The sequence below is a fragment of the Protopterus annectens genome, chromosome 2.part1 (assembly GCF_019279795.1).
Source record: "Protopterus annectens isolate FY-2018-M chromosome 2.part1, PAN1.0, whole genome shotgun sequence".
NCBI lineage: Eukaryota > Metazoa > Chordata > Ceratodontiformes > Protopteridae > Protopterus > Protopterus annectens.
This window is the reverse complement of record NC_056729.1, coordinates 1,410,572,535-1,410,588,674: the sequence shown is the minus strand read 5'-3', so window position 1 is coordinate 1,410,588,674 and position 16,140 is coordinate 1,410,572,535. Positions and strand designations below refer to the sequence as shown.

At 43.7% G+C, this 16,140-nt stretch overlaps 1 protein-coding gene across 3 annotated transcripts in view; it reads right to left on the bottom strand.

The window, feature by feature from the left end:
• The window catches only part of LOC122794469 (DNA polymerase nu-like), a 1,147,210-nt gene that overhangs the window by 150,912 nt on the left and 980,158 nt on the right, over nucleotides 1–16,140 (bottom strand). The gene's annotated exons all lie outside the window — the stretch shown is intronic.

The window sequence follows — 16,140 nt, the reverse complement described above, 5'->3', positions numbered from 1 at the left end:
AGGTTGATCGAGCACATTCAATCTTCTGCATGCAAGTAGGGCAGAATGGACTGTAGAGTGACCATCTTGGCTACTGACACGTTCATAACAGATAGATCCAGAATGGGTCTTAGGTCCCCCGTTTTCTTTGGCACCAAAAAAAAACCTGGAATAGATGCCCAATCCAGATTGATCTGGGGGGACAGGTTAGATGACTTGATTTTCTAACAGCTTTTCTATCTCCAGTGCTGCTTCCTCCCTCTGTGCAGATGGAAAATCCGGGAGGAGTTTTGGTAGGGGTGGTGGTGTTACAAATGGGATGGAATAACCTGTGAATATGATTTTAACACCCAACGGTCTATTGTAACGGACTCTCACTCTGTTGTGTGTAACGAAAGATGGCCGCTGACTGCCTCCAGAGATGAGCAACTGGGCAACCCCTCAGGGTTGCTGTGCAGGTCTGTCCAAGAATGGTTCTCTAGACCCGAAGTTCTTTGGACGGACCCCCTCTGCCTCTGGGCTGGTGTCTATCATAACCCCCTTTTGCCTCTGGGGGAAGGAGAGTCCTGAGTGTCCCAGGAGAACTGAGATTTCCGGAACCACATCTTCTTTGCCCCTCATTGATTCCTTAAGAAGGATCTCTGAGGGGCAGAGAAGCAGATCCCAATGGCAGACAGTGTCTTCCCGTCCTTCTCACTCTGGACTAATGTCTCAGAGATGGACTTCCCAAAGAGGGAAGAACCATCGTAGGGAGCATTCTCAAAAGACCTCTTAAAGGGTTCCATGACTTGACATAGTCGAAGCCAGGCATGGTGCCTCATGGCTATGCCAGACCCGGCTGCCCTAGCGGCCCCTTCCGTAGCATGGGAAAGGAGATGCATGGACATATTCACAACTGCTTTGAGAGTGGCAATGTGCGCAGAGAACATTTTCATGCTCTTTGCCAATGTGGGCTCTGGGGGCAACTCAGCAACCTCCTTGACCAAGTCTCGCTGAAGTCAAATAACATGCACCATATAGTTCAGCGCCCTTATGGAAAAGGTAACTGAAGCATAAACTCGCTTCCCCAGACGATCCATCGACTGCAATTCTTGGTCAGGAGGATGGACTGTAGAGCTCTCCTGAGCGAGCTCTTTCTTGGTGGCAGCTGCCACCACCATAGCGTCTACTGGGGATCCCTTACTCCAGCTGACTCTGTCCTGTGGAGGGGGCTAAGGATGTTATCCGGTCTTTTTGGAATTGGCTCCACAGTGTCCAGTTCCTTCCATGCCCTGGATGTAATAAGGTCCACCAGTGGATTGGTGGGAAGGGACACCCAGGAGGTAGATGGGCCCATGCCGAATGCCTCCAGGAAAACAGATTCTTCCGGGGTCGGTTTTTGGGCAGACCACCCCCATCTTTGGGGTAGAATTTCCATGATGTCTCCAAAGGAGACATCCTCGAGGGTGACCAGGGGGAACCTTCCCCTTCTTCCAAGTCCAAGTCGTCTGTGAGGGACTCTGGGGAGGAGTCCCAAGTGGCTCCTTTTACACGTGCATTTGCGAGGGACCTCCTCAGTGGGAGTCTCTGTGGGGGACTCGCAAACTGGGGCTTGCTCTCCAATGGGTGCTCCCTGGGGCACATCAAGTACGGGCTGTCCCTGAGAGGATACGATGGTTGGAGCTGTACACAGAACCAAGGGGGTCAGGGCGGATTCTAAAGAGGAGATAGTCAGAGGGCTTGACCCACTTGAGAGGACCCTCTCCACCACATTGAAAGCCGAGAGAGAGTGGACATCCTGCGAAACAAACAATGGAGCTTCTCTCCTCGGATCCAACGGGGGCGTTGGAGCTGAGCCCACCGGAGCCGAGATGCTGAGGGGAAGGCTGTGCTCTGACAAACTCAGAGCCGACAGCACGCCCTCAGTGCCAATGCTGAGGCTACAGCTCCGAGAGCTCGGATCCGAACCGGTTGGATCTGACCTGCTCAAGGCCACTGCCAGAGGTGAGGTACTAGGTATCATCAGTGCCGGCCCTCCGAGCCCGAGGGCTCTCGGATCCAAAGACTCCAAAACGAAGGACCGGATTGGAGAAGGAGCAATGGGGGCGAAGAAGGGCTGAGAACCCCCCACTTCAAAGGGAGAGGGGACTAGCAAGACTCCCATATGGATCCGGGTGCGGATAAACTTCCATATCATCCTGTCCATCTCTGATTCGCTTAGACTGCAGGTGGAACGCGACGATGAAGCCACTGACACCAGCCGGGAGTGCCTGTAAGGGGAGGCTCTTGAAGGAGGCAGAGACACCACCGACTCCGGTGAAAACCTTGGAGAATGTAGCCGAGGGGTGCTGGGCCTGGGAGGAGTTTTTGCCTTAGCTGGAGGCCCCGACTGCACCGAGCGATCAGGGGACGGCTTTCTGGGCCTATCTTTGTGCCTCCTGTCAGAATTCAAAGGCCTAGAAGTGGGGGTTTGAGCCCCAGAGGTCAGCACATGTGAGGGAGAAGACATGGTAGCGGCTGCTACCGTGGAAGACAAAGTGGGGACAGGCATCCCCAATGCTGGTAAGAGGTCTTTCATAATCAACTTAGCCCTCCAGTCCTTGAGCACTCTGAGATTACACCCTGCGCAAATCACGCAGGCCATGTCCAGATGGGCTGCACCTAAACAAACAACGTACAGAGTGTGGCCATCAGCCAGGTAAAACTTGTGGCCACACTCTGTGCATTTCCTAAAGACTGGCTTAGGAACATCTGCCATGTCTAAGGAGGGCCCCCCACGCACACACATACACACACTCTAGTGCTAACTGTGGGAAGGGAAACACATGGAAACGCAACACTAACTAATAACTTTTAAAATTAACGGTTGATGCGGGTATAGGGGAGGTAAAGGTAAGAATTTTAGGGGAAAGTAGCTATCCACAAAGCTAAACACTCATCAAAATAACCAATAAATGCCTGGAGCTCAAGACCACACTGCTGGGCTGGAAAGTGGTAAATGAGATCAGAGGGATGAAGGATATGGAGGGGCATTATGGGTAGGGGGAGGAGCTTGGAGCTCACATCAGAAGCTGGTGATGCACATGTCTCGGATCCGATCCAGATCCGAATACCTACAGGTTGAAGGTCAAATGAAGTAAACTACTTCAGATTAACTATTTTCCCATCTCTTATTCATGACACTTTTTGAATGTGCATTTTCAACTGTCTCACATGCAAAACTTAATGTCTGGCAGGCTGATCTTCTACACAATGATTAATTCTCATCTCGGCTTGAATCTATGTCACATTTTCAAGACTTTTTGCTTTAATGAAAACACTCAAACAAAAAACGAAATACATTTTCAGAACATCCTCACACCCCATTAACCTAGAAAGTAAAAATTCCAATCAAAGCATATATAAAACATCAGAAAGAACAAAATAAGCTCGAATTGCACCCAAGGTTCAACCAAGTAATAAAACTTTAATTAAGGATTAAACGTTTTCGTTCATTAAGAACATCATCAGAATCAACCATAATAATAAAAAGTTATACTTTAAATACAGTCCTGAAATGTCATGTAAAAGAAGCAACCAACAGTCACACCTTATCAACTGTGGAAAAGGGCATATTCCCTGATGTTGGGCAAGTGCTTACTTACAATGAGAAACAATATACCGTTTAGTAAATTAAAGTTTTGCTCTTTTCATCTCAGCAAATTCGTCTTCGGTTATTTCAGATTTCGGCCTTGTGAAGGGGATATATATATATATATATATATATATATATATATATATATATATATATAAAGTATCATCCTTAGATACTAATCAAGGCAACCGAACAAACTGTCCCTTTCTTTTTCTGCCAGAAAGGATGACAACTATTTACTGTAAATATTAAATTCATATCCATCCCCGTGTTTTTTATGGTGATATCAAAAAAATTAATTTGATTTAAAATTTAAATTAATGACAAATTAAAAAAAAAATAAACAGTATTGCTTATATAGTCACTAAATCCATTCAATAATCTATGTCACCACCCCAAAAATCAAAACATCATCAAGGTACTTTAGATACAAATTAATAAACTTCCAGTAGTCACTTTTCATAACAAAACATGTTTCCCATATCCACAATATAATCTTCTTCTTCTTCTTCTTCTTCTTCTTCTTCTTTCGGCTGCTCCTGTTAGGGGTTGCCACAGCAGATCAACTGTTTCCATTTCTTCCTGTCCTCTGCATCTTGCTCTGTCACACCAACCACCTGCATATCCTCTCTCACCACATCCATAAACCTTATCTTAGGCCTTCCTCTTTTCCTGTTACCTGGCAGCTTCATCCTTAGCATCTTTTTCCCAATATACTCTGCATCCCTCCTCAGCACATGTCCAAACCAACGTAATCTTGCCTCTCTGGCTTTGTCTCCAAACCTTCCAACCTGGGCTGACTCTCTAATATACTTATTCCTAATCCTGTCCATCCTTATCACACCCAGTGCAAATCTTAACATCTTCAACTCTGCCACGTCAAGCTCTGACTCCTGCCTTTTTGTCAATGCAACTGTCTCCAACCCGTATAACATAGCTGGTCTCACTACCCTCTTGTAGACCTTCCCCTTCACTCTTACTGGTACTCGTCTGTCACAAATTACTCCTGACACTCTTCTCCACCCACTCCATCCTGCCTGTACTCTCTTCTTCACCTCTCTTCCACACTCACCATTACTCTGAACTTTTGATCCCAAGTACTTAAACTCATTCACCTTCGCCACCTCTACTCCCTGCATCCTCACCATTCCTCTATCATTCCTCTCATTCACACACATATATTCTGTCTTAGTCATTAACACAAACAGGAGTAGAGGAGGTCACCATGGCTACTCCTCTAGTCAGTGTATAATAGTTTCCATGAAAAGCAAAATCATTCTCTAAAACAATACCCATCATTTCATGAAGTCAATTTATTTCATCCTATGAGTTATTTGATACAACAGTTAGTGCCTCCTCGAACCATTCTACCCCTATTTTGTATGGTATAACTAAGAATAGATCTTTTGTATCTCCTTGACCCTCTTCAAATTGAACCTTGACGATTGAATGGGAGATAGGAAATTCACCCCGGGGATCACGTCAGTCGCCCTGCTAGACAGGGGTCCAGGGAAGTAAATATTGTGGGAAGAAATATCCAGGGAATTGTTATGGCTAGTCTTGTATAGGCCCTAGGGCCGATAGCCTAGTACCAACCTATGAACCTATAGTTATGAAATACATTTCTTTGTTGTATGCTTTAATACTTATTTGACTAAGACATTGCCAAGAATCCCTTAAAACATGCAATTTATCATAAAAAATTCCTTCAAATTATAATCACCCCACTTAGCTAGGGATTCAGTTTTAATTATCCCTGTAGATATTATAGGTCACAAAGGTGGATTTATAATATCCTTGTGGGTTTCTGGAATCCCCAAAATAGACGTCACCAAAGGTTTCTTGACTGTTAGATAATCAAATGTAACCTTTGAAACTCTACCAATATTAAAGATATCACACAGCCAATTATCCGTTTTTCTGTATGCTATATTAATCTTGTTCCTAAATACAATTTCAAAAAAATTCCTTATTGTTTAAATACTGGTACCTTATACTACTACAGTACTCAATCATATTCATAAATACAACCCCTCCACCTTTGTCAAGTTTCATAATTCTTAAATTGTAGTCATTTGACAGTTGGTTTAATACATAATATTGGTCCTTAATCAAATTATAATATTTAAGATTGGATACAGTAATTTTAAATTACTTCAAATCATTTTTGCACATTTCTTTCCAAATGATGCCAGGGGTTGTACAAGAGAAGGATTAAAAGTGCTATGTTGATACAATGTTTGCATAACCTGTTCATTTTCTGGAAAAAATAATTTGAAATTTAATTTTCTAGTATACAATTGTAACTCGATAAGACTATCCACTAGACTGAACCTAGTGAATAAAACAAAAGAAAAAAAAAGAGGTTATGTGCTCACCATAACATTCCATCTGTATTGTCCATTTTCATTCTTCCTCAATGAATGGGTTTGGGTCCAATCCTTGGGTCTGACTCAGCCACTTTCTAAAGAGCCTAGGATCTGAATCTCGAGCTCCTCTCTTACACATAATGCCTCTCACCACTACAAACCCTCAGATCGAGTTTGCTGCTATAATATATATTATAATCCTAAAATATAACAATAATACTATGATAGGAAAGTGATAGCCAAAAAATCAGGAGCTCAAACAGGAACTATGGTTCCTAACAACACTTCTATTAGGTGTCTTCCAAAGTCATGGACAGGGGGAAGGAGGGGGCAGTTGAAGAAGAATGAAAACGGACAACACAGATGGAACATTACAGTGAGTACAAACATCTTTATCTGATGTTATTTTCATTTGTTCTTCAACGAATGGGACAGAGTCCCCTGCTACGGTAACCTTGGATGGCCCTCATGAAAGGATATTCTACAGCACTGTAGAACCAAAGACAGCTGTATTTCTGGAAATAATGTCCAATTTGTAATGCACAATAAAAGTATGAGAATTAAACCAAGTGGCAACTGCACAAATATCATTGAGGCTCTAAACCAAAATGCTGCCAATGTAGACATTGACCTGGTAAAATGGGCTTTTGGTTGTCTTGGTAAGGATATACCTTTCAAGGAATAAACACAGGAATTACAATCTGTTTTCCATTTAGCCAGTGCAGTTTTAGAAAATGGTCTTCCCAATCTTTTACTAATAAAGGAGACAAATAACTGATCAGTTTTTCAAATTCCCTAGTGCTGTAAAAGCAAAAAACAAAGTTGTCTATGTACATCAAGAAGATGAAGAGTGAATTCTTCTTTGTTTTCAAATTTGGGGAAGAAAACTGGCAAATTGCTGACTTTGTTGATATACTGGTTTCAGATGCAACTTCTGGTAGAAGAGAAGGATTTGTGTGTAAAGTAATTCCGTCCTTGTGAAATATCAAATCAAATAAGGTGGTTTGGAAGACAGTGCTTTGAGTTCAGATAACCATCTTCCAGAAGTTATAGCTACCAGGAATATAGTTTTCCAAGAAAGAAACTTGAGATCTGCTTTAGCTGATGGTTCAAAGGGAGAAAGTACTAAGGTTTGCAAAACCATAGTGAGGCCCCAAGGTGAAATTGGGTCCTTTATTGGAGGTTTAAGTAAGAAGCTACTCTTAAGAAAGGCCTTACATAATTTGGATGATGCTAAAGGAGAAGCATTATCTTCAATGTGATAGTTCAAGATGGCTGCTAACTGAACCTTAATAGTGGGAAAAACTTGCTCCATCTTGAAAAATTGAGGCAAGGAAATCTAGAACAGCTGGAAGTGGAATGGTAACGGGATCAAATTCTCTCTGATGACACCAAAAGGAAAACCTTTTCCATTCACTTTTGTAAATTTTCCTAGTTGAAGATTTTGGGAGGGTGGCCTAATGGTTAAGGTGTTTGCCTTACAAACACAAGGTACATGGTTTGAATCTCACAGCGGATAATTGGCTAGGCTTGAAATGGCTCACAAGGGCAGTTAGCCTAGTACTAATCTATGAATCTATGAATCTAAAGAACTGATTACAATTTTTCAAACAGAGGAGAAAAGCCTGGAATGTCTAGCCATCATCGGAATTGCAGCTTAAGGCCTGCAGTATCCAGGTGAACTTGCCCTGACAGCCGAGATAGGAGGTCTGGGCTGAGATCCAACATCCAAGGAGGGTATATTAAATGAGACCAAAGGAAGGGCAACCACACTTGTTGAAGCCAAAAAGGGGTAATGAGGATTAGTACTCTTCAGCCGAAGTGCTTTCTGAAGAAACTTGGAGATGAGAGGTACGGGAGGGTAAGCATAAAGGAGACTGGAGGGCCAGACATGGACCATCTCTCGGTGACTGTCCCTGAGTTGGGATAAGGGCAAAGAAGCTACTGCATTTGTTGTTGAGAGGGATGCAAATAGGATGAAGCAAGGTTGACTCCATCTGTGGAAGATCATGTTTGCCACTGATTGGTTGACAGACCACTCATGAGGCATGAGTATGAATCTGGTACGTGCACTGCTGCAAGAAAGTGGTTAGATGAGATCTCCCATTGCCATACTCTCATTGCTTCTCGACAAAGGGAACAGGATTTGGATCCCCCCTATTTGTTGATGTACCAGACTAATGACATGTTGTTTGTTTGCATTGCAACAGTCCTAGAGGGAGAAAGTTCTGGAAGGCTTGCAATGCTAGAAGCACCGCTCTCATCTCTAAGACACTGATATGGAGACTGGCCTCTTATGGGGACCACATGCCTTGCATAGTCAATCCCAAGTAATGACCCCCGCCCAATTGGGAGGTGTCTGTTGTCAATGTGGCACTGGGAGGAGGAAGGATAAATGGACAACCTTGATGGATCTTCTTGGAGAAGATCCACCAAAGAAAATACTCTGCAAACTTGAGACAATTTTATTGGGTGATTTAAGGGATAGTGATGAAAAGACCATTGCACCACCAGGGTCCATTGAAAAATTCCCATGTGGAAGCAAGCAGTGGGAATTGGTGTTATTGTAGCAGCCATCAACTCTACAGCTTTTGGGATCAGTTTTGCAGGGGGAGATGGAATGGAAAGAATCTGTTGGATGTGTGTCTTAAATGTAAGAACTCTGTTTTGAGGCAGAAGAGCTAGACAATTGACTGTGTCTAAGACAGCCCCTATAAAATCCACAAATTGAGCTGGTTTAAGTTGAGATTTGTGCATGTTGATGGTGATTCTCAGTGAGAGTGACAGCTGAAGTAAATAATCCCTAGCTTTTACTAGTAGATGCCTGGTTAGTGCAGTAAGGAGCCAGTCATCTAAATAGGGAAACACTCTGAATCCAAGCAATCTCAGGTAAGCTGCTACGACTGCCATGCATTTTGTGAATATCCTGGGGGCTGTGGTGAGACCAAAGGGCAGGGCTCTGAACCGATAATGACTGTCTCCCAGCTGGAAGCGTAGATACCTTTGAGAGCACCTATTCATTTTGATGTGATAGTATGCATCTTGAAGACTGACAACCTCATCCAGTCATCCTTTTGAAGAAGGGGCAGAATGGACTGAACTATAACCATCCAGAATTTGGAATTCTTTACAAACTGGTTCAGATAACTAATATCCAAGATAGGTCTTAGTTATCCTGTCTCATCTGGCACTAAAAAGAACCTTGAGTAAATTCCGGATCCTGTTTGGTCTAGGGGGACCTCTGGGATGACTCTTTTGTCTAGCAACTTTGTGATCTCTTGGAGCTGCTAGCTCCCTCTGATTGGGTGGAACATTGGAGAGAATTTTCCTTGTTTTTACATGAATTTGTAAAAAGGGAATGAAATATCCCCTGGATATGTGCTTTGGACCCAAGAGTCATTTGTGATAGCTAGCCAGGTGTTTTGGTGCAAGGATAAGTACCTCCCAAACTGCCTCCAGAGATGGACAGGCGGGCAGGCTTTCAGGAACCCTAGAAGGATCTGTTTGAGAAAGAAAGTCAAGATCCTTGGTTCTGTGGACCCCCTCTGCTGTGTGGATGATGTCTACCACTTTAATTATTTCCCCCTCTGCCTCTGGGGAAAATTCCACGCATGATTCCTGGAAAGGGCCTTGATATTTTCAGAAAATTTTTTTTTACCATTGTGTTGGGTCTTAGAGAAAGGTCTCTGCAGGGTAGAAAAGTGAATTCTGACAGCAGACAAGATCTTTCCATCCTGTTCATTGTGGTAGAGAGTCATTTTTACTGTTGTGCTGGTGTGAATGACCTGAGATGTACCTCCCTGGACTACATGAAAAGAGACATAGAGGAGCTCTCTGATCATGTAGCCCAGGCTGGTATGACCCTGACCTTGAGCAGCATCTTACCCTCACCTAGAATGATGCCACATTACAAAGACAAAATGATCGATTTTAACAATTGGCTAAAATTTTGGTGTCATTCAAAGGGGATCCAGTGTCTGTCAGCCTGGGATGACATGCTCGACAAGCCACGTTGCTTCGCTAGGGACGGCTTGCACCTGCCACCACTGGGCTTTCGGATATTGGCAAAGGCTCTTGCCACCCCCATAGTGCCTTTTTTAGGCAAGGCTCAAAAGTCAAACCCACCCCCATAGACAGCACAAGGAACAAGAAACTAAGGGTAATGCTGCTAAACGCCAGAAGTCTTAACCTCAAGATGCACACACTTGAAGCTCTCCTCAGTATGGAGAACATCGATATCCTGGTTCAAGGCTCCAGAGAGCACCCCAGCACTACCAGGCTATACCTCATATCATGCTTTTCAGCCCCAAAACCCGGACCGAACCACAAAAGGAGGGGGAGTTTCCATATTTATCAAGGATATCCACATCTCCAGGTTAGTGGCATTGCACGAAGTATCGGAGACCATCCATGTGCAACTAACAGTGGGCAAGACTGCTTTTCAGTTTATAGCATCCTACAGACCACCCTCTCAAAGTCAGGAATCCCACTCGGCTTTCCTGAAAACATTGGAGAACATGAAGATCTCTCCAAACACCATTATATTGGGTGACTTCAACTACCCAAACATTGACTGGGAGCACTACTCAAGCCCCAGCACCTTATCCCAAAGGTTCCTGGAAATTATAAACTCAAATGCTATGGAACAACTAGTCACCACTCCCACAAGAGGGGACAACATACTAGACCTGATCATTACCAACATGGGGACTCTATGCTCCACACCAGAAGTATATCACTCATTGGTAAGATCAGACCATAAATTAATTTCACTGGATGTCCACATCCCGACCCCACCCCCAGGCAAGAAAACCACAGTGAAAAACTTCTCAAAAGCGAACTTCTCACTTCTCAAAACCAAAGTGGAATCCTTCAAGGCCCCAGGGACAGTGGAAACTGCGGCCCAAACTGCAGAATCCTATATAAACGCATTCTACGGACATCTCCAGGAATGCATGGATCATGCTATCCCAAACAAAACCAAGACCCAATCATCCAAAGGCAAGCATCCAGTCTGGTGGACCCCTGCCATAAATAAACTGTACAACAGAAGGAGGAAGCTACTACATGATAGAGCAAAATCCCTAATAGGGAAGGCATCTCTGATCAGTACTAGCAAAAAATTACAATCCCTCATAAAATCCTCCAAGGCCAGCTTCGAGAGAAAAATTGCACAGGACACCAAAGACAATCATAAAGCTTTTTCAGTTATGTTAGAAACCTGGGATGCATCTCCCAGACTTGTTCTGAGTTGATTCTAAATGACAAAAATACACTGAACCCACAGACATCGCCAATATCCTGGCAGACAGGTTCAGTGCAAACTTCCCAAAAGAGCAAGTATCTATCCCGGCAGAGGGCTGCCTCCCAAACATCTCTGATGCTCAGGTGAAGGCTGCCCTCTCCAAAGCAAAAAACACTACTTCCATGGGACCAGATGGCATCCCAGGTTGCGTCCTACATGAACTCCAAGAGGAACTAATCCCTCAAATAAAACAGCTATACAATCTCAGCCTCACTACAGGACATGTACCCACAGAATGGCGTACAGCAACAGTGGTCCCACTCCACAAAGGTGCAGCCTCTACGGACCATGGAAACTATCGCCCCATAAGCCTGACTAGCTTAGTCTGCAAGGCTATGGAGAGGATCATCATGGAGCTCATAAACAAAGACATTGGGGACCTACAGACACTAGATCCTACCCAGTTCGGCTTTGTCAAGGGCAGATCCTGCCTTTTGAACCTGGTTGACTTCTTCGAAACAGTCACCAAAGCCATAGATGAAGGGAAGGTAGTCCACACAGCCTATCTGGACCTTGCAAAGGCATTTGACACAATACCCCACTCTGGCATCATAGATAAGCTATCCAGCTTAAATATAAACCCCTATGTCACAAGATGGGTCACAAACTGGCTCAAAGACAGAACCCACAGAGTGAGAGTTGCTGGAGCCATGTCAGACTCGAAACCGGTCACAAGTGGCATCCCACAGGGTTCTGTCCTGGGACCACTCTTGTTCAGTATATACTTTTCCGAGGTACAGGCAAACATGGGAGGACTATGGCTCACCAAGTTCGCAGACGACTGCAAACTGGGCGCCATAATCAACTCTCCAGCTGACACAAACATCCTTCAAAAAGGTCTCACAGAGACAGATAACTGGTGCCAGTGCCATGGTTTAAAGCTAAATGCCAAAAATGTATAGTCATACCCTTTGGCAAAACAATGTGCCCACAAATTACCACATAGGGAAACCCATTAAGTACAGAGCAAGTTATTAGGGACCTGGGGACCCAAGATGATAGCAATCTCTCCTTTGAAAACCACATTGCCAAAGTGGTTAGAAAGACCTTCTACATAGCCCACCTCATCACGAAGGGTTTCACATCTAGATCAAGAGAGGTAATCGTGCCCTTTATTCATCCCTCATCAGGCCCATCATAGAATACAATGCCCCTTTTGGGATGTACCTTACCCGACACCTGCAGCAATTAGAAAGACCCCAAAAGTATCTCACCAAGAGGATCAAGGGTCTCAAACAGATGCCATATGCTGCTCGGTTAAAAACTCCAGCTCTACTCAGTTGCATACCGCCTACTTGAGGCGATCTATGCCTGACATACAAAGCTATGTCAAATCCAGAATTAATGGACATGCTCCACCTCAGTAAATCTAAATCCCTTAGAGCCACACGCTCGAGGGACTTGAACCTCAGCACAGAAATAAATAGAACTTGCTGGAGGGACAGGTTCATAACCCAGAGGCTCCCTTCGCTCTGGAATAGAATTCCAGTTCATGTGAGGCAGCGCACCTCACTGAATCTCTTCAAGAAGAATCTCGATAGGTGGATGGGGGATCCTAGGTTTGTCCCAGGGATTACTCCTGTGTCACTATTAGACAGAGGCACAGTAAACTAAACCTTAAAAAGGGCACAGTATACTCAAATCAAGGGGTGGCGTAAGCCATACAGAATCGGGCTATGCTTAGAATTGCCCCAGGGCAGATAGCCTAGTATGAACCTATGAACCTAAAAGGAGCATTGATGAATGACACCTTGAAGGGGTCCTCAAAACTGCACAATCACATCCAGGCATGTCTTCTTATGGCTATGCCTGAACCAGCTGCCCTCGAGGTACCTTCCGCAGCATGCAAAATCAACCTCATGGATGCATTTGCAATCAATTGTAGGGTGGCCACTCACAAGGAAAAAGACTTCTGTTTCTCTCCGGACATGGAACCCGGGGATGAATAAGAGAGTTCCTTTATCAGGCCCCTCTGTAATCTAGTGAAATATCCCAGGTAGTTCAGTGATCGCAGGGCAAATGTCACCGATGCATACACTCATGTCCCAAATCTGTCCAAAGCCCTAGACTCTCCGTTAGGTGGATGGACAGTGGAGCTTTGTTCAGCAAGCTCCTTTTTGGTGGTTGCTGCAACAACTATGGCATCTACAAGAATTCCTTTAGTCCAGTACTGTCTATCAACAGAGGCACTTAAGATTTTGTCAGGGCATTTGGGGATCGGTTCCATGAGTCTGGTTCCTTCCCTATCCTGCAGGAGACAAGGTCTATAAACTCATCCACGGGGGGGGGGTTGTGTAACCCAAGATATAGACGGGCCAGACCTGAAGGCTTCCAAGAACACCGATTCCTCCTGGGATGGGGTTTGGGAAAATCAACCACCTTTTTGGCGAAGGATCTGTAGGATGTCTCCAAATGAGACATCTTCAGGTGGAGATCTAGGGGATCTTTCCACCTCATCAAAACTGTTATCTTCTGTGAGGGATTCCTGTAGGGAATCCAAGTACCTCCTCTTGCACATCCTCTTCTGAGGGACCTCCTCAATGGTATGTTTTGGGGAGGTATCAGAAGACGAAGCTCATCTGAGCTGGCGTTCCATGAGGTGTAGGATGTGAGGACACAGGATCCAGATCTGAAGAAAGGAGAGTTGACACTACTCTGGGTTGAGAGAAAGACATCTCCACCAGAGGGGCCTGGAGAAGCCAAGGACAATCCCACCAGAGCTGAAGCTCCTGGAACAAGCAACGCCTGAGCTCCCCAACCCCTGGGTCTGATGTGGGGGGAGTTGGAGCTGAGCTGTTCAGTGCCAAAGCTTCGAGAGGAAATGACGGCTCTGAAAACTTCAGAGTCTAAGTCAATCCATCTAATCCAATGCAGATGGTTCTGCTCCAACAGCTGTCGTGTTCCAATAATGTTGGAGTCGACAGGGTCAGGAAAATAGCTGGAGTTGAGAATGAACTAACCTTTAGATCTGATGGTTCGACTCCCAGGGGTCTCGGATCTAAGGACTCCAAAATCACTGGTCAGATGGGAAATGGAGCTGGCAAAACCTCCATCTGGATCTCAGTTCTGAGAAATTTCCTCATCATCTTATCCATCTCCACTTTGACAGACTACAGGAAGACCTAACGAAACAGGATGTGGATGGTGGCCTTGAAGGCTTCTTATGTGTTTCTTGTAAAAAATGAGACATCAATCTCAGAGATACCGGCTCCCGAGAAAACCTGGGAGCACAGGGTCGAGGAGATGGAAGAGTAGACTGTGTCAGATATGAAGGTTTTGGATCTGAGATTTTAGGAACCTTCTTTGGAAGTTCTACAACATGTTTAGACTAAGGAAACCAGGAAGGACAGCGTTTATGGTGCTCCCTGGGCTTCTTCGATTTCTGGGAGAGGGTTTGAGCCCCTGAGGAAGTGCCTGGAAATGAAGCTGAAACAGGAAGGTGGCCTTTCAAAATTAACTTATCTTCCTGTCACTAATTGCTCTCGCAATAAAGGCTACACATATGGAACAATAGGTGTCCAGATGTGTTGGGCCCAAGTAATAAATGCACTCCCTGTGGGCATCAGAGTTGGGGATCTTATGCCCACAGAAAGTGCATTTTTTTTAAATCCAGTTGGCTTGTCAGTCATACTAGAAAAAAAACTAGATTATGGAAGGAAAGAAAGTCCTTTTTTTATAAAACACAAGGGGGGGGGGCAGGAGAAATGACTACCAACAATGGTACTACATGGAAAATACCTAAAAGTATAGAGGAAAGAACAAATAACCAACAATGGCAATATAAAAAAATACCAAAAATTTGGTAGAAAAGAGTTAAAGAAGGTCAATGAAGGTATGGGGGTTAAGCTAACTAACAAAAAAGAGAATAACAATAGAACATTTAAAAAAAAAATAATAATTTTCACTCATGAAAACCCAGAGGAGCTGAGCTATTGCAATCTCGCCCATCATGAAGAGTGGCAAATGAGATTTGAGGGATTGTAATGGTCAGGGCATTATGGGTAAGGGAGGAGCTCGAGATTCAGATCCTAGAATCTTAGAAAGTGGCTGAATCAGATCTGAAGATCGGATCTGAACCCATTAATTGAGGAACGAATGAAAAGGACAATATCAGATCCCACATTAAAAATCTCAAATAGTTCATAGTTAACTACAATAGAGCTGTAATTATATATTTTAAAAACATGTAATTCATAAAGCAGTGGACTAGCTTGAATAAAATCTCATCCTCCAATTTGTTTTTTCTCTGTCTCTCATCCACTTTTCCCATTTAGAGCCACATGATGTTTTTGATAAAGGTTGGTCTCCCCTTGGTTCAAGAAATGTTGCTACAACCTAAGGGAATGACGAGGTCGGGGGGAGTGGTAATTCTGAACATGGTTTACAACCTCTAAAAAGTAATTCCCATCATCCTGTTGGTGCCCGTGGTAATAATCTTCATCTACATTAGCCATCAATCTGTGTTCCTGTTCATCAGAAATTACTTCAGGATGAGATAAATATAAATATGGGAGTTCTTGTGACTATTAACTAAATTATGACTTTGGTTATTAACATCTATTTTCATTGTGTCTGTACCTTTTGGTAAAAGATAAACATCCTTATTTTCAAATGATATCTTATCTCTTAAAATTGTTTAGCTGTCCTCTCCCTAGTTTCTTTACATTTTTGTCAACATTTTCAAAAACTTTTTTATAACATTGATCATGTTGGAAAAACAACAAATTGTTGACGATCTCATGTTGCAATTGTTTAATAGTGTGTTCAAGGTCCTTTAGTTTTTAAGCATTGTCCTTAATAAGCAAATCCATAAGATTTAAACCTAATATCATGATTGATTCTTACCCAAAATAGCTTATTAACAATAGCACTTT